This window comes from Phyllostomus hastatus, unplaced genomic scaffold (genome assembly GCF_019186645.2).
Source record: "Phyllostomus hastatus isolate PE091 unplaced genomic scaffold, TTU_PhHast_1.1 phas_contig_65, whole genome shotgun sequence".
Lineage (NCBI taxonomy): Eukaryota > Metazoa > Chordata > Mammalia > Chiroptera > Phyllostomidae > Phyllostomus > Phyllostomus hastatus.
In genome coordinates this window covers 12,895,792-12,915,941 of record NW_025333932.1, presented here as the reverse complement: position 1 = coordinate 12,915,941, position 20,150 = coordinate 12,895,792, and the positions used below count along the sequence as shown (strand labels likewise).

Here is a 20,150-nt window from a genome sequence, read left to right as displayed (position 1 = left end):
TTTGTTGGATATTAGTACTACTATCCCAGCCTTTTTTTCTTTTCTGTTTGTATGAAATACCTTTTTCCATCCCTTTACATTTAGTCTGTGTGTGTTTCGATTTGAGATGGGTTTCTTGTAGGCAGCATATATATGGGTCTTGTTTTCTTATCCATTCAACTACCCTATGTCTTTTGGTCAGAGCATGAAAGCCATTTACATTTAAGGTGATGATTTTTATTTATTTATTAAAAAATTTTTTTTTAAGATTTTATTTCTTTTTTAGAGAGGGAAGGGAGGGAGGGAGGGATGGAGAGAGAGAGAGAGAGAGAGAGAGAGAGAGAGAGAGAGAGAGAGAGAGAGAGAGAAACATCAATGTGCGGTTGCTGGGGGTCATGGCCTGCAACCCAGGCATATACCCTGGCTGGGAATTGAACCTGGGACACTGTGGTTCCCAGCCCACGCTCAATCCACTGAGCTACACCAGCCAGGGCTTATTTTTTTTAATTTTATTTTAGTCATTGTTCAAGTACAGTTTTCTGTCTTTTATTCCCATCCCAGCCCACCCACCCATCCCTCCCCATCTCCTACCTATTTCCACCCCCCCTAGTTTGTGTATGTGTCCTTTATATTTGTTCCTGTAAACCTTCTCCTTTTTCACTGAAATTCCCCTAAAATTCCCTCTCTCTCCCCTCTGGTCACTGTCAGCCTGTACTCTATTTCAGTGTCTTTGGTTATATTTTGCTTGTTTGTTTGTTTTGTTGTTTAGGTTCCTGTTAAAGGTGATATCATATGGTATTTGTCTTTCACTATCTGGCTTATTTTGCTTAACATAATGTTTTCCAGTTATTTATTTATTTGTTTGTTTGTTTGTTTATATTCAAGTACAGTTGTGTCCATTTTCATTCCATCACACCACCAACCCAATCCATCTCTGCCTCTCACCATTGAACCTAAACCTTTTGGCTTTGTCCATGTGTCCTTTACATGTTCATTGATGGTCCTTCCCCTATTTTACCCCATTATCTCTCATGCCCCTACCCTCTTTTTAGTGTCAGTTTGTTCTTTATTTCAATGTCTCTAGTTATATTTTGCTTGATAATTTGTTTCCAGTTACAGGTGAGATCATATGTTATTCATCTATCAATGCCTGGCCTTTTTCACTTAGTATAATGTTCTTCAGTTCCATCCATGCTGTCGTGAAGAGTAGGAGCTCCTCCTTTCTGCTACATAGTATTCCACTGTGAAAATGTACATAGATTTTTTTATCCACTAATTTACTGATGGGCACTTAGGTTGCTTCTAACACTTGGCTATTGTAAATTATGCTGCTATGAAAATTGAGATGAATAGGATCTTTTGAATTGGTATTTCAGGATTCTTATGGTATGATTCAATCAGTGGTATAACTGGGTCAAAAGGAAATTCCATTTTTAGTTTTCTGGGAAATTCCATACTGTTTTCCACAGTGGCTGCACCATTTTGGATTCCCACCAATGCAGCACTAGGGTCCACTTTTCTACTTGCCAGCACTTGTTTGTTGATGGCCATTCTGACTGGTGTGAAGTGTTATCTCATTGTATTTTTAATTTGCATCACTCTGATGGCTAGTGATATTGAGCATCCTTTCATATACATCTGGGCCCACTGTATGTCTTCCTTGGAGAAGTGTCTGTTCAGGTCCTTTTCCCATTTTTAAATTGGGTTGTTTGTCTTCCTGGAGGGAGTTGTGTGAGTTCTTCATATGTTTTGGAGATCAAACTATGGTCCAAAGTATCATTTTCAAAAATACTTTTCTGTATGATTGCTTCTCTTTTCATTTTACCAGTGTTTTCTCTAGCCACGCAGCAACTTTCTATTTTGATGAGGTCCTATTTATATATTATTTCTTTTATATCCCTTCCTCTAAGGAACATATTAGTGAAAATATTGCTGTGTGCAATATTTGATATTTTCCTGACTATGTTCTTCTCTAGAACTTTTATTCTATCAGGACTTATATTTAAGTCTTTTATCCATCTTGTAATTTATTCTTGTGTATGATACAAGTTGCAGTCAAGTTTCATTTTTTTTTTTTGCATGTCACTGTCCAGATCTCCCACCAGCATTTGTTGAGGAAATTATTTTTACTCCATTTTATGCTTCTGCACTTTTTGTTGAATATTAATTGACCATAGAGACTTGGGTTTGTTTCTAGGCTCTCTGTTTTGAGCCATTGGTCTATATGTCTGTTTTTATGCCAGTATCAGACTGTTTTGATTAGTATGGCCTTGTAATATAGTTTAATATCAGGTATTGTGATCCCTCCTATTTTGCTTTTCTTTCTCAAAATTGCCGTGGCTGTTTTGGGTCCTTTATGTTTCCATATAAATTTTTGAAATGTTTGTTCTATATCTGTGAAATATGTCATTAGTGTTTTAATAAGGATTGGATTGAATCTATAAATTTCTTTGTGTAATATGGATATTTTGTTGATGTTAATTCTTCCAATCCATTAAAATGGTACAAGTTTTCATTGATTTGTGTCTTCCTTAATTTCTTTCTTCAGTGTTGTGTAGTTTTCTGAGTACAGGTCTTTTACCTCTTTGATAAGGTTTATTACTAAGTATTTTTTCTTGCTGTTATAGAAAATGGGATGTTTTTGCTGATTTCTCTTTCTGATATTTCATTGTTGGTATACAAAATGCCATCAGTTTCTGAATATTGACTATGTATCCTGCTGTATTGCCAAATTCATTCATTAGGTAGAGTACTTTTTTGGTGGAGTCTATAGGATTTTTTATGTACACAGTCATGTCATCTGTAAACAATAAGAGTTTTGCCTCCTCCTCTGCAATTTGGATGACTTTTATTTCTTTTTTACTTTTTTGTCAGACTGCTGTAAGTAGAAGTTCCAATACAATGATAAATAGAAGTGGTGAAAGCAGACATTCTTGTCTTGTCCTGAAATGGGAAAGGTTTCAGTTTTTGCCTATTGAGTGTGATGCTGGCTGTAGGTTTCTCTTACATGGCCTTTATTATGTTGAGATATGCTTCCCTTACTCCCACTTTGCTGAGTGTTTTTATCAGAAATGGGTTCTGTAACTTATGAAATGCTTTTTCTGCATCTATTGATATGATCATGTGATTTTTATTTTCCTTTTCTTTGTGTGATACATTATGTTTATTGATTTGTGAATATTGCACCATCCTTGCATCCCTGGGATGAATCCCACTTGATCATGGTGTGTGATCTTTTTAATATCTTGCTGGATGCAGTTTGTCAATATTTTGTTGAGGATTTCCATGTCTATGTTCATAAGTGATATTGGCCTGTAGTTTTCTTTCTTTGTTATGCCTTTATTTCTTTTTGGCATTAGGAAGACTCTGGCTTTATAAAAGGAGTTTTGGAGTCTTCTTCCTTCTTGGATTTTTTGGAATAGTCTGAGAAGGATAGGGGTTAGCTCTTCCTTAAATGCTTTGTAAAATTCTCCTGTGCGACCCTCTGGTTTTGGGCTTTTGTGTGCCAGGAATTTTTTGATTACTTCTTCAATTTTGTCAAGGGTTTCCTTTTGTTCAGGCTTTCTGCTTTTTCATCATTCAGTTTTGGGAGATTATATTTTTCTGGAAATGTATACATTTCACCCTGGTTTTGAAATTTATTGGGACATAATTGTTCATAATAATTTCTTATAATGCTTTGTATTTTTGTGGTACCAGTTGTAGTCTCTCCTGTTTCATTTCTGCTTTTGTTTATTTGGGTCCTTTCTCTTATTTTTTCTTAATGTGTTTGCCTAAAGGCTTCTTCATTTTGTTTTATTTTGAAAGAACCAGCTTTTGGATTTATTAACCTTTTGGATTATTCCTTTTGTCTGTATGTCATTTAATTCTATTTTGATCTTGGTTATTTCCTTCCGTCTACTCACTCTGGGCTTTGTTTGTTGTTGTTTTCTCCAGTTCTTGTTGATGTAGAGTTAGGTTGTTTATTCTAAATGTTTCTATTTTTTCTAGGTAGGCCTATATCACTATGAACTTTCCTTTCAGGACTGCCTTCACTGTTTCCTGTAAGTTTTGGACTTGTGAGTTCATTTTCATTTGTTTCCAGCAACTTATTGGTTTCTTCCTTGATCTCATTATGAATCCCTTTGTTGTTTAATAGTTTAATAGCATGCTATTTCATCTCCATGAATTTGAGTGATTTTGAGTTTTTTCTTTTAGGTCGGTTTCTTGTTTTAGGCCCTTGTGTTCCAAGAAAGGGCTTGATATGATTTCAGCTTTCTTGGATTTGTTGAGGCTTGTTTTGTGTCCTATCTTGTTGTCCATCTTTAAAAATATTTCAGGTGCATGTGAAAAGAATGTGTATTTTGCTTCTTTGTGATGAAAGGTTCTCTCTCTCTCTCTCTCTCTCCCTCTCTCCCTCTCTCTCTCTCTCTCTCTCTCTCTCTCTCTCTCTCTATATATATATATATATATATATATATATATATATATAACCTTTCATATATCATGAACTGTATATATATTATGCCCATTTAATCTAAGGCATTGTTCAATACCACAATATCTTTGTTGATATTTTGTTTGCAGGAGCTATCCATTTTTTATAGTAGGGGGTCAAATTCTGCTAGTATAAGTGTGTTGCTGTCTATATATCCCTTGAAGTCCTTCAAGATTTTCTTTATATTTGGGTGGTCTTATGTTGGGTACATATATATTTACAATGTTTATGTCTTCTTGATGGATTTTTCTCTTGAGTATTAGGAAGTGTCCTTCTGGGTCTCTTTTTATGGCTTTTGGTTTAAGTCTATTTTGTCTGCTACAAGTATTGGTACCCCAGCTTTTTTTATCCTGTCCATTTTCTGGAATATTTTTTTCTAACACTTCAATACGTCTTTTGTTCTGATATGTGTCTCTTTTAAGCAGCATGTGGGGGTCATATTTTCTTATCCATTCAGCCACCCTATGTCTTTTGATTGCAGCATTTAATCCATTAACATCTAAGGTTATTATTCTAGGTAGTTATTAATTTTTCCCCCTTTGTATGTGTGTTTCTCTCCATTTCACTTTTTTCCTTTGTCTTTTTATAGCAGTCCCTTTGGTATATCTTGCAGTACTGGTTTGGTGGAAGTATATTCTTTCAGTCTTCTTTTATTTGGGAAACTCCTTATTTGACTTTTCATTTTAATTTAGAGCTTTTCTAGATAGAGTAGTCTTGGTTGCACACATTTGCTTTTCATTTCTTAGGATATTTATTGCCGTTTCTTTCTGGCTTGTAGTGTTTATGTTGAGAACTCAGCAGCTAGTCTTATTGGAGCTCCTTTGTATGTTACTTCTTGTTTCTACTTTGTTGCTTTTAAGATTCTTTCTTTGCCTTTAGAACTTGGAATTTTAATTATGATGTGTAGGCCTCTTTGGGTTCATCTTGATTGGGACCCTCTGTGCTTCCAGAACTTGTGTGGTTTTTCCCCTCTCCAAGTTTGGAAAGTTTTCTGTCATTATTTTTTCAAACAGGGTTTCTATTCCTTGCTCCTTTTCTTCTCCTTCTGCTATTCCTATGAGTCAAATGTCAAATTCCTATGAGTTCCTATGTTGTTGTGTTTTATGTTATTTTGGAGATCCCTTAAGCTATGTTAATATTTTTTTAATCTTTTTCCATGCAGCTTCTCTACCTGGGTATTTCTTTCTATCTTGTCTTCCAGCTCACTAATTTGGTTCTCTCCTTCATTCAGTCTCCTTGTAATTCCTTCTAGTGTATTTTTTTATTTCACTAATTGTATCCTTCATTTCTTCCTGGTTGTATTTTATAGTATATATTTCCTTTCTCATATTGTTTTAGTTCTTAATTCTCTGTAGTTGTCTGTGAATTCCTTGAGCATCCTTATATATATCTGAATTGTGTGTATATATGTGTGTGTATATACACAATTCATTTATACATGCATATATATGTGTGTGTATATATATATATTTGAATTCTATATCTGATAGTTTGCTTGTCTCCATTTCATTTAGCTCTTTTAGTGAGGAGTCTTCCATTCTTTTCAATTAAAGATTCTTTCTTTGTCTCCCCATTTTAGTTGAGTATCTTTGTTTGTTTCTGTGATTCCCTATGCTCTGCTTTGCTAGCTGTCTTCACAGGGTGAACTTCTATGATAGGAGTTCTGTGAAACTCAGTGGTCTGCTCTCTTTGATTTTCTTGTGGATGCTCTAAGGTTGCCCTGTCTTCTGTTTGTGTGGGCTCTCTTGTTATACTTGGATTTTCCCTGCTGGTGGCTCCTTTGTTGGTGGGTTCTTTCCTCCAGTGGATTTACCATATTCACAACTCCCACCTTATGTTGTATGTGATCAGTGGTAGGGCAAAGGTGAAATGAATTAAGACAGTTGGACAGTATTTTATGGGATTTAAAGTACCGGCAAGTAGAAAACAGATGAAAAATCCTTTGGAGAAGTATAGCAATAACCATGATATTTCACTCAACTAGCCGCCTTTTATAACATGTGAAAAAGAGCTAAAACTCTTGTTAGAGGGGAAAAAGAATGTGATCTGATTTCAGAAAGTAGAGTGCTTATGTGAGGTTAGATGGTGAGACATAGTGAGAGTAAGAGCAAGAAACTAATAGCGTGTGAGAGAATTAAATTAACCACAACAGTAATAAAGCTCAGGCATATAGTGAAATGGACCAAGACCAGGGATGGGTGCTGTGTGGGAACTGGAACAATAATAATATGACAAAAAATACATGATCTGAATAAGAAGAATAAAAATTAGGACCATAGTGGCAGCAGCCCCAGGCCCAGGGCTTGTAAGGTCTGCCGCAGGGTTCTTGGGAGAGAGCCAGGTCAACCACTCCCTCCCCAGCCAAACAAGGTTTGAGCAGCACCAGGAGAGACCTGGTTGCTTGAAGTTGCAGGGAGGGGAATAAGGACGAAGTGGCAAACACATGGGGACTATGTGTGCCAACTGGGAAGAGTTGAGAATTGGGCCATGACAGGCTCTAACCCAGATAGTCCCCAGTCTGGTTGGAGAATTGGATTGTGTGAGAGGCCAGGTCTTTGTATGGAGCAGCAGGCTTGAGCAAGGGGAATTTTTCAAAAAGAAAACATTGAAAAAGAGACACTAGGGGGGATGTTTGTGGAATTCTCCTGCAGCAGGCAACTGGGCCTTCACCCCACCCAGCCATGTAGTGCTCCCATGGTGGCACAGAAGGTCCTGCACTAACACCTGAAATCCCCAGGGAGAGTGCGCAACTTGGAAGGCCCCACACCCACACACAAAGCCCTGGGGAGAGTGTGAACCACGGAAGTCCCTGCACATAAGCCAGCAGCACTGGGGACAGTGTGAACCTGAACTTATGGGACTGGCAGCTGATCATCCCTCCACACCTGCAGACCCTGGATGAAGTGCACCTGACCCTGCCACCCAGAGACAACTGTGCCCCCAACCACTGTGCATCCAACCCATGTGTCCCCAGGGAAACAGCACAGGAGGCACACACTGGCATCTGCAGTGGCAGCCATGGTGGCACTCCTGCCCTGCAGGGCCAACTGGCTCTCTAAGAGGAAAGTAGGGATCCCCCTGAAGAGGAGCACTGTGGGGCTCAGGGAGTCAGCAATCCCCAGAAAGCCTTAACACAGTGGGGGTGCTGAACTAGCCTGAAGGGGCACTGAGAGTCCCTAGCATCTAGGACAGCAAAGAGCATGAAGGAGGTGTGTGAATTACCTCTAGCTGATAGACCTCAAGGACAGCGCAACTGGTGGACTGAAGGCCTAGGCTTGGTGCAGAAGGGACATGGGACTCCTGCAGTGAACTGAGGAACTGGGCTGGAAGCTGGGCGAGTGTCACTCAGGCAGGGAGAAAAGCAAAACAAATTCCCCCTCAGCCTGCTGCAACCAAGAAGACCAGGAGAACTTGCTTGGCCAGTTTGAAGCCAGCAGGAGGATTTTTTTTTCTTCTAAAGTATCTTTTTTCTTTTAACTCCTTCTTTCCTTTCTTTCTTTCTTTCTTTCTTTCTTTCTTTCTTTCTTTCTTTCTTTCTTTCTTTCTTTTTTATTCCTTCTTCCTTTCTCCCCCTTTTTACCTCTTCTTCCTTCCTCCTCTTTTTGAAAAAAATTCCAACTGTGACAATAAAACCTAGAACTGTGATAAGAGCAGAGTTGGATGCAAACAGGGTTCATCCCAACAGCTGAGACAGTGAGACAAATTTCACTTTGTTACTCAAAAGAACATGCAAGTTATTGTATATTTGTATTATTATTTTTTCATTATTCTTACATCTTACATTTTATTAGTATTTTTGTATTTTTCTTCTTTCTGTTTAGTCTTCTTTGCTTGGTTTGTTAAATTGCATTGTTTGAATTATTTCCCTTGTTCTCTCTTTCACAATGTATTTTTAATTTCCCATCTTGTTGGGAACTTCCCTGCCTGGTCTCAGAAGCTGTAAGCTCCCCCCCAACCCCCACCCCATGGCTAAGGCTGAGTGAGCGACCTTCAGACTATAAGCCACTAAAGAGACAAAGTTTATCTCCCTGGCAGGGGTGCAACTTCTGCTCATTTTACTTCACCCTGCCTGGCCCGCAATGCTTGATCAGTTAGCCAATGATGGGTAAGATTCCCCAAGGGGGGAATGACCTAAGACAGGCACGATCACATGGAGGCCCCAGGGAAGGACTTGGGGGCTATAGCAAAAGGGGGTGATGGACCCTTGCCCCTCGGCTTTGACATAGACTGAGTCCTCATTCTGTCTGCAAGAAGTCTCCTAATCTCTTGGTTGCCTTACTTCCCATGCCTGACTTAAGCCTGAAACAATGCTGGAGGTGGGTGGGCTGTTTGCTGAAAAGGGCAGTTCCCCAGGGCAAATAAATTCAAGGTGGATAAAAAACTTAAAAATAAGTCGTGACACCATAAAAGTCCTAGATGAAAACATCATCAGAAAATCTCAGACATTCCACACAGGAACATCTTCAGTGATATGTCCCCTAAAGCAAGGGACATAAAGGAAAGCATTAACAAATGGGACTTCATCAAATTAAAATGCTTTGGCATGACTAAAGAAAACAGCATTGAAATGAAAAGAGAACCAACTATATGGGAAAACATATTTGTCAATGATACCACAGACAAGGGTTTGATCTCCAAAATATATAAAGAACTCACATGACTCCACTCTAAGAAGATAAGAAACCCAATTAAAAAATGGGCATAAGACTTGAACAGACACTTCTTCAAGGAGGACATACAGAGGGCCTAGAGACATATGAAAAGATGCTCAGCATCACTAGCTATCAGAGAGATGCAAATTAAAACCACAATGAGATACCACCTTACACTGGTCAGAATGGCCACCATAAACAAATCACAAGTGTTGGAGAGGATGTGGAGAAAAGGGAAGCCTTTTGCACTGTTGGTGGGAATGCAGACTGGTGCAGCTACTGTGGAAAACAGTATGGAATTTCCTCAGAAAACTAAAAATGGAATTTCCTTTTGACCCAGTAATTCCACTGCTGACATTATACCCTAGGAGCCCTGAAACTCCAATCCAAAAGAACCTATGCACCCCAATGTTCACAGTAGCACAAATTACAATAGCCAAGTGCTGGAAGCCACCTAAGTGCCCATCAGCAAATGAGTGGCTCAAAAATCTATGGTACATTTACACAATGGAATTCTATGCTGCAGAGAGAATGAAGGAGCTTATACCCTTTGCATGGGTGGAACTGAAGAGCATTATGCTAAGTGAAATAAGCCAGGTAGTGAGGGACAAATACCAAATGATATCATCTTTAACTGGAACTTACTCAACAAGAGAAAAAAGCAAACAAACTATGACCAGAGACATTGAAATCAAGAACAATCTAACAACAGCCAGAGGGGAAGGAAGAGGGAAAAGTGAGACGTGTTTTCAGGAACTACTATAAAGGACATATGGAGAAAACCAAGGGGGAGGGTTGAAGCAAGGGAAGGAGGTGGTTGTGGCTGGGGTAGGGGGGTGGGGAGAAAATGCAGACAACTGTAATCAAACAACAATAAAGTAATTTATGGAGAAAAAACTTAAAATACCAAGAGTAGTGTGTTAATGGAATACGAGTGATGTGAAAGAAATTAAAATGCAGTATGACAGGAAGAACAAAGAAAACCAGTCAAACAATGCAATCAAACAAAGAAAACTACATGGAAGGAAAAGAAATAAACAAAATAATAATAAAAATAATAACAAAAAGTTAAATATGAAAAGTAAAAAAATAAAATGCAAGTTCTGTAGGATAACAAAGTGAATTTTGTATCAGTTGTTGGCATTAATCTTTTAACCTCTCTCTGAATCTGTCTTTCACAGCTCCAGGTTATTATTTTACACTTGGAAGAAGAAAAAAAAAAGCTTCCTGTTAACTTTAAACCTACCAAGTGGGTTCTGCTAGTCTTCCTGGATGCTGTTGACAGAGGGGGACTGGGCTTCATTATTTTTTCCTTTCCTATGGTTCTGAGTTGGTGGCTGCATTTGAGCTACAATATTCACAAGTATCCAGTCTCCAGCCCAAGCCCTCACAGCATTGCGTGGCCCCACTGTCCATATGTGCCAGGCTGGCATCTTTAATCTACCTCATTATTCCATCCTTTTGATTAGTCCATGAGATGCACTGAATGGGAACAACTCACATCCCTCCTCCCTTTTTGCTGGCCCAGCAGAGGCACACCAGAGTTCCTTGTACTGTGCCTGAGAGCTTTTTTTCAGTGAATTCCCCTTGTTTGCAACATTCTGCTCTTTTCATACAGACCAACTCTCTGACCAGTCCCAAGACTATCTGGATCAGGGTCCATCGTGGCCCTACTCTTCTCCCATCTCCAAGCATCACTCAACTCCCCAATTTATCTGGTAGTCTCAGCTGGCAACCCCAGTCCCAGCCGGGCAATGCTGCCTCTGTGGGTCTCCCACTGCATCTTTACCACCCCCCCTCCATGACTTAAGGCATCCAGGTCACTCCTGGTGCAGGATGGGCTACCCTGTTCTGGGAGGGAAGGGAGCTGCAAAGTTAAAATCATGGATCCTGCTCTCTTCCAAAGCTCTTGCAACAACTGTGGTCCCTTGTGCCAGGCCCAGGGACCACAGCAGCCATAATCCTGAGGCATGTCCCAGGGACCTTCTTTGGCCTACACAATCTCCTTACTATCTGTTTTTTCTTTCTTTCTTTTTTGTTGTTGTTCAAGTACAGTTGTCTCCATTTTCCTTTCTCCACTCCTCCCCACCTTAGCCATCCCCACTTCCCATCTTTGATCCGACCCACCTTTGGCTTTGTCCATGGGTCCTTCACACATATTCCTTGACAACCCTTCCCCTTTTCCCCCCATTATCCTCTCCCACCTCCCCTCTGGTTACTGTCAGTTTGTTCTTTATTTCAGTGTCTCTGGTTATATTTTGCTTGTTTGTTCATTTAATGTCCTCTGCAATCATTGGCTTCCAAAGTTCATTTAAGCTGGGATTCCACTGACTGTGCACGCTGTTCTTCAGAAAGTCAGCTAGGTGTTTCAGTTCAGTGGATAGGCAAGTGGGTTCAGCTCCCATCTACCTCACTGACATCTCTAAGGTGTTTATTGATAGATATGTATTTTGTACCATTTTATTGTTAGAGTATTTTCCTCTGTGTTTTTTTTTCTTTCTCTTTTTCTTCTCCTTAGAGCAAGCCCTTTAACATTTGTTGCAGTACTGGTTTTGTGTTAAGAAACTCCTTTAGCTTTTTCTTGTCTGGGAAGCTCTTTATTTCTCCTTCAATTTTAAATGGTAGCCTCACTGGGTAAAGTAACCTTGGTTGTAGGTCCCTGGTTTTCATCACCTTGAATATTTCATGCCAGTTTCTTCTGGCTTGAAATGTTTCTGTTGAGAAATCAGGTAACAGTCTAATTGATGCTCCCTTGTAGGTAATTATCTTCTTTTCTCTTGTGGCTTTTATGATTCTCTCCTTATTTTTAAGCCTTGTAATTTTAATTATGATATGTCTCCATCTAGACCTGTTTAGGTCCAAATTGTTTGGGTCTCTCTGAGCTTACTATACTTCTGTGTCTTTATCCTTCATCAGATGAGGGAAGTTTTCAGTCATTATTTCTTGAAATAGGTCCTTGATCCCCTGCTTGTTCTCTTCTTGTTATTTAATTCCCATGATGCAGATGTTGTTGTTTCATGTTGTGCAAAATGTTTTTTAAGCACTCCTCCTTTTTTAAAACTTCTTTTTTCTTTCTGCTGCTGTGCCTGGGTGTTTTCTTGTACCTTGTCTCCCAAATCACTGACTCAATCATCTTCTTCATCTACCCTACTGTTTATTCTTTGAAGTGTATTATTTATCTCAGATATTTCATTCTTTATTTCTGAGCAGTCTTTTTATGGTTTCTATGTCTTTTTTCATGCTCTTGAGTATTCTTATAATCATTACTCTAAACTAACTGATAATTTGCTTGCCTCCATCTCATCCAACACTTCCTCTAGAGAATTCTGTTGTTGTTTCATTTGGTGTCTGTGTCTTTGTCTTCACATTTTGGCTGCTTTATTTGTTTCTATGCATTAGGTATATCTGCAAGACTCTGGTGAATACCTAAGTGAAACCCTGCCTGTGACTGGCCATGGACAATCTTTTTGGAGCTATCACTGATCCATAGCATCTGGCTTCCTCTGCTTGGCCTGGGCATATTTAGAAGGCATGAGGGTGCACATTAAGACTGGCTTTTACTACCACAAGGCCCAGGGACATGCCAGCTGAAATCTCAGAGCCACCAACAATCTGCCTCTGCCTGTAGGCCTTCTGTAGAGCTAATCAGTGAATGTCTTCCAGCTCTTCTCTTCAGCAGCAGGGCTTAAGAACCACAGTGTGTAGCAGAATAATTTCTGTAGGTATGGCTACTGCTTCCCCTCAGGCTAATAACACCTTTCTCTCCCTGAGAAAGGTGGCCCCTGTGGTATGGGGAATGACTCAGCACAGGAAATCTGGCAACTGTTCCTTCGGCTCTCTCCCTAGAGCCACCAGTCCTAGACTCTCTTCAAGTGTTTCTAGTCTACTCTGCCCTCCTTCTGCTGGAGCCCAGGGTAAGTGGCTGCAAATGGAATTTTATGCATTGGCCCTTTATGTCTATGTGTCTCCAATCTTCTCTCCCTGGCAGAAAGAAACCCTAATGCTTTTCACAACTGGATGTTACCATTTTCCGGTTTTTGTGCCATAGGCTTGGGAGCTCAGATTGGTGTTTAGACCCCACACTTCTCAGGGGCAACTCCCCAGCCACTGAAAACCCTTGCAGGACTTCAGGTGTTGCCCGTGGGATCCCAGCCATCCCTCTTTTGCTTCCTCTGCACTACCTACCAGTCATGCTGTGGTGATGCGGCTTCTTCTGTCTGTGGTTGTAAGACTTCTCTCCAGCTAGTGTTAAGTTGATTATTCAGAATGATTTTTCTATAATTTAGTTGTAATTCCAGATTGGCCCTGGGAGGAGGTTAGTGTAGCTTCCACTTACTCCTCTGCTATCTTGGGTTTCTTAACCTCTTTAAGACACAATTTCCTCATCTGTAAAATGAAAATTGCCTTTGTACAGAATCTGGCCACTAAGTACTCCATGAATTTAGTCTTATTTTAGTACTAATTTTAGGATCTCTCTGTCTTTCAAAATTTGGAGAAAAAAAATAATGAAATATTTATTTCAAAAATACTTTCATATTAGGAGTTGGTGAAGGGATATTTGATGTCTTTCATGAAGTAGATAACATGAAGAACAATAATTTCTCTAAACATTAGGTGAAAAAGCTTACAACTGTAGACACTAAAATACAATAAAATGGTTGAGTATTTTTTTAGAATACATAATGTTTTGAATCAACAATCATATTCAATTGTAAACTTCCTGAGAATGGACCTCTAAGTTTTCATTTGAGGGAATTATAGTTCCATGAAAACAGAAACAATTACCTAATAACATTCAGAGATGGTAGGTGATATGAAAATCTAAGCTATTCGTACACACTTTGCATGTTTACTCCATATTTCAATGGACCCATAAAGCTTTTTCAATCTCTTACTTTCTATAATACAGAAATATTACTAAAATTTCCACTGGTCTGTAATTGTGTCTTATACTGTCCATTTGCTTGCTTTAAGTAATTCCCCAAATTGTAATTTCTAAGTATAGATGATGGGCTTTTATGTTATCTTCTTATCATAAAAGATACAGTAGTTTGGCTACTGTATGAAACACCTTGTGCAGAGCTGGTTGTCAAGATACTTAACATATACTTTTTATGCTGATGTGGAATTCAGGCTTCTTTGGAAAGAACACTAACTCTTCCCAGTATATGAGTATATTTACTGCACTGAGAAAAAACAAATTGGAATAGGGTGCTAATTATTGTACTTACTTGTTCCCTATTCAATGAAAATGAACTGGTCTCAAATCTGCCTTCCATGTCTCTTACATTGCTAGGAATGTCTCTCTAGTTAGTGTTTCAGTATTGCAGTTTTGGGAGAGTATTTTAGGAAATAATGTTTCAATTTGTGCTATTTTGGGGCTGACTGATAAGCTCATCTCCAAGAAGCAAGGTCAGAAATAAAATTGCAACATCCTGAGTAACACCCCTGAATGCATATTTTCTCTTTCTGTATTTGGGTATTGAGCAAAGGAGCAAGCTTTTTACTCTTAGTTGAACAGCATCATCCTCTTTTTAAGGAAGGTTGATTCAAATTCAACCCAAAGCTTAAATAATGGCTGGAGAAAACCTCATTGTGTGAGGTCCTGATAAAAAGGGTATAATGTCAGTGTTCCAGTCAAGCACACCAGCTAAGAAAGGAAGTGGAACATTAAGGTATAACCAAGTTAGAGGTTAACTTGTTTAGATGAGCAGGTGCAGATGGGCTGAGGTTTACTTGGGAGATGGCACTTGGGAAACTCCTGTTGGGATAAAGGGTGACTGATACATAGTGCAACTGGGTTCTCTTTGATTTTAGGAGCCATGGATGGTAGGATTTGTATTAACAAATCCTATTAACAGGGATTTATAACAGGGGTAACAAATATATTAACAGGGATTTAAAAAGTTCTTCATGTATGAGTTGTGCTGGTTTTCAACTCAAGAAACTCCATTATGAGTTGGACAGGATCTCTCTCCTCTGTCCTTCATTAATTTAATTGTATGACCCCTTTGTGGCAGACACTGATACAGGTGAAGAACTTGCAACAATATCACAGGCAAAAGTACAAAGAATTCATTATCCAGGCTGCTGACATCCGGCTAATTTTGGAGGGTCATTGTTCCTCTTAGCAGTGAGGAGTGTCTGAGGTGTTGATGCACAGTCCATTAATATGACAAGTGAAACTTTGCTTTTGCCCTTTTGTGGCCAGTAAAAAGGTCACTGAACTTCCTGAAAAATGGGATGTGTTATATATACATATAAAATCTCACATTGTGTATTATATTGTTTTAAGCCATGACACATACAACAACATATTTACATTAGTCTTCTCTAAGCCCATGTGTTTTATTTAAAATTAACTATTTAATGTTAGCTCTTTCCATGTTTATTCCTGGGTACCTTGGTATAACTAGTACTATACTATAGTACTTCCAAACCATTCATGTTTTTACACTTATCTGTACCTTTAATATTAATGCTAATTAAACCGTCATACATCATTTCCCCTATTTCAAAGACAGCACTATTTGCAGGTAGGACAGCCAAGATACAGGGACTCTAATTGGATTATTCTAATCAGAATCATCAACATGTCTTTAGTGGCCGACAAGAGCAGAATATCACAAAACAGTAGAATGCATTTTGGCATTCCAGGACTAAGTATATTGCTTGTAAAATTCTATTATATACATGTAATGAATGGCATAAACCTTTTTGCTCTGGAATCTTGATATTTATATCCATAATACCCCAAATATAACTGTGTTATATTATACAATTTTAACAATAAAGAAAAGGTCAGTGAAAGACTTTTATGAGGTTATATCTTGAAAATGAAAGAAAAATTCATTGTCATAAATATATATTCTCTTAGGGTCAAACTAATAAAAACAGAAACTATAAGCAAATTTGTTCTTTTAGCCAATTATTATTTTTTAAAGATGAGTAACTTTTTCACTTTAAATTGGTTTGTCAGAGATTTAGGTTATGTGGTGATATTCACAATGGGAACAGAAAATGGAATTAACAATGAAACTGATTCCAGGATAGGCAGGGATACATTTGGCTCCCCACTGGCTGATTCAAAAAGACTATACAGAAATTGCATATTATACTTAGTATTTCATAAATCATGTAGTTCCTACAAAAAGGGTAAGACTTATTTGCAACAATGTCCTCAAATAAAATAATGGCATTTATTGTGAAATAAACAAATGAACAAACAAAAAACCACTTTGTATATATGTCAAAACTCATATTGATTTTGCAGCAACAGCTAACAGTGGTTTTGCCTTTTTAATCTGTTAGTGTCCTTTAAGTATTTATTCCAGAGGTGGGTGATACTTTATGTGCAGGCTCATCACTCACATCTCTTGCATGTGGCTGAATGTCCAGACCAGGGGTTTCTGTGCTGACTGCCATTTGTTAGCTGGTCACTGTGGCTGTGCACAGGACTAAAGGTTTTACAGCTAACCTGTAAAACCTTTAGAGGTTTTGTTAGATGATTTTCTCATCTAACAAAACCATCATATGATGAAAACCCTGTTGTCATTACTACTATACAGATGAGGAAACAGGCTAACAGTGTACAGAGGGATTCAAACTTTGGACCACTCAATTCCAAGGCCAGCACTTTAAAGCTCAGGTTAAATTTTAGGGTTTCTTTTTTTCTCTTGTAAACGCCGCTGTATCATTTTCCTACTTGCTGCATCTTTAAAACTGATTTCATCACTCTGTTTCCAGTTTTAAAACTAATATCACATTTTTTTCATGATATACCTTCACATAAAGCATTGTGGGATCAATTCAACATGATGTGGTACACAGATCAGGGATAAAACCACAGCTGTCAGAATAGAAGGGAATGCTACAGTTAGGCTAGGTGAAATTTCTTAATTTGATGACATGAGGAACTTTTTGGATGAGATAAGTGAATGAGAAAGTATATCCTATAAAGAAGATATGTGAATATTACTCAGCCATAAGAAAAGATAAACTGGCATCTGTGACAACATGGGTAGTTCTTGCAAGTATCATGCTATACAGGGAACTGTTACGCATGGCGTGGGAATGTAGCCCAGCTCCTACTCAGAAAAGCCAGTGGGAAGTGAGGTCTGGCACACAGAAGCCAGGCCCATGGATAGGTTTTCCTGTGGGGAATCAGGCCTGCATTGTACTTAGTTTACTATGAGGTTTGCTTTTGCTAAAACTCCCTCATCCTGAATTGAGGCAGCAAATGTTTTCTGCATGTCATTAACTTCCTAAAATCTGTGTTAAACTTCCCAAGTATGGAATGTAACGAGTTCAACCAGTTTTCTTCTTGGTCTGCGACATCCTTCTCTTTGAAGTAATTAGCAACATTCTTTCCTGTGTTATTTGTAAAAGGTAATCACCTACAGCAAACCTGTGCATAGTAAACGAGGACCATCCTCAATGTAATGTACCCAGAAAAGCAATGAAAGCCTGTCCAGGCAGGGGTCAGGGCCCTCTATCTCACTTAGAGAGTGGCCATACCATCTCTTTTCCTCCACAAGACTTCTCATTGCAGCCACACACAGACCCTGCTAGCCAGTGTCTGCATCAATGCTACGCAAAGTAAGTCAGACAGAGAAGGACAGGAACCATTTATTTCACTCATATGTGGGATACAAAACAGAAAGCAACAAACAAATAAAACAAACTCATAGACACAGACAGCAGAGTGGATGTTACCAGATGGGAAGGGGAATGGAGAGGTGAAAGAGTGTAAAGTGGAAATTTATCCCCTTTTATCCCCCCTTTATCTCCTTCCATCAACATTTAGGTGATGGAGGGAGAGGTGATGTGGGGTGGTGAACACACTACAATATACAGATGATGGATTGTAGAACTGTTTACTTGAAACTTTTATAATGATAATAAACAGTGTCACCCCAATAAATTCAGTTTTTTAATAAGTAACTCCTGAGGTCTGACACAAATAATATACAAATGCCAGGACCAAAGCTGAGTGCTTTGGTTTATTGCCCTAGATTTGCATTCTGAACCAAAGCTAGTGGTTCCTCTGAATTCTTCTCACAACATCTGTTTCCTTGATAACAGTAGCATCACTATATCAAAAAAATCACTTGGTAGTATGGTGGGCTAGTTTCCATTTTTATTGGTCATTCTGAGTTTTCCCTAAATTCATATCTTACTCTTGGCCCCAAAAGGACCAGCATAGAAAGTGTATTAATTTATCAAAATAAGCATTTAAAAATTATGATTATTAAATTAGACTTGTCAAGTACAGTACATCTTACCCTTTTTAGGCACTACTTAAACTTTAAAATATTTTATCTTTTAAATATATTTTATTGATTATGCTAATAGAGTTGTTCCAATTTTTCTCTTTTTGTCTCCCTCCACTTGGTAACCCTCATTCCCTTTAGCAATCTATCCTCTTAGTTCATGTTCATGGATCATACATATAAGTTCTTTGGCTACTGCATTTTTATGCTATTCTTAACATCCCCCTGTCTATTTTGTATCTACCAATTATGCTTCTTAATCCCTGCACCTTTTTCTCTATTTCTCCTTCCACTTCCCAACTGATAACCCTCCAAATGATCTCCATATCTATGATTCTGTTCTGCTTGTTTCATTAGTTTATTTAGATTTAGTTGTTGACAGGTGTGAATTTATTGCCATTTTAATGTTCACAGATTTTTATTGTTGTTCAGGTACAGTTGTCTCTATCCCCCTACCACTACCCCCTACCCCAGCCATATCCCCCTCCCACCCTCAATCCTGCCTACCTTTGGCTTTGTCCATGTATCATTTTACATGTTCCTTGACAATCCTTCCCCCAATCTCCCCAATCTCCCCTCTCACCTCCTCTCTGGTTACTATCAGTTTGTTCTCTATTTCAATGACTCTGGTTATATTTTACTTGATTGTTTTGTTGATTAGGTTCATAGTTTTGATCTTCTTCTTTTTCTTAAATAAGTCCTGTTAACATATCATGTAACAATGGCTTGCTGATAATGAACTCCTTTAGCTTTACCTTGTCTGGGAAGCACTTTATCGGTCTTTCCATTCTAAATGATAGCTTTGCTGGACAGCATAATCTAGGCTTTAGGTCTTGCTTTTCATCACTTTGAATACTTCTTGCCAGTCCCTTCTAGCCTGCAAGCACCTTTTTTTGAGAAATCAGCTGACAGTCTTATGGGAACTCCTTTGTAGGGAACTCTTGGTTTTTCTCTTGCTACTTTTAAGATCCTTTCTTTATCTTTAACTTTTGACATTTTAATTATGATGTGTCTTGGTGTGGTCCTTGTTGAGTCCATCTTGTTTGGGACTTTCTGTGCTTCCTGCACTTGTACACCCATTTCCTTCACCAAGTTAGGGAAGTTTTCTTTCATTATTTTTTCAAATAAGTTTTCAATTTTTTGCTCTTTATCTTCTTCTTATACCTGCATTATTTGAATGTTGGTATATTTGAAGTTGTCCCAGGGGCTCTTTAGCTTATCTTTATTTTTTTGGGTTTCTTTTTTATTCTTGCTGTTCTGATTGAATGTTTTTTCTCCCTAATGTTCCAAATCATTTATTTGATTCTGAGCTTCATCCACATCACTGTTGTTTCCTGTAAATTTTTCTTCACTTCACCTAGTGTAACCTTCATTTCTGCCAGGTCTTTTTTATGTTGTTGAAGTACCCAAGTGGTTCCTGAGCATCTTAATAACCAGTGTTTTGAACTTTGCATCTAATAGATTGCTTATCTCCATTTTTGTTTAGTTCTTTTTATGGAGTTTTGTTCTATTCTTTCATTTGGGCCATATTCCTTTGTCTTCTCATTTTGGCAGCCTCTTTGTGTTTGTTTGTATGTATTAGGTAGAGCTGCTTTGACTCCCTGTCTTAGTAGTGTGACCTATTGTAGAAAAGCATACCAATAAATTGGATGAAGTGGATTCTTAGGTAGTCTCTAAAAAGGGTAACCCATGTCAACCAGGTTGATGGAGACTCCGATATGGTGTTGCTGCTCTGGGGCTCAGAAAGGGGACAATGGCTGCTTCCTGACC

General features: G+C 38.5%; 1 protein-coding gene across 1 annotated transcript in view; it reads right to left on the bottom strand.

Annotated features, from left to right (window-relative positions):
* The window catches only part of RALYL (RALY RNA binding protein like), a 450,140-nt gene that overhangs the window by 206,499 nt on the left and 223,491 nt on the right, over nucleotides 1-20,150 (bottom strand). The window lies entirely within an intron of this gene.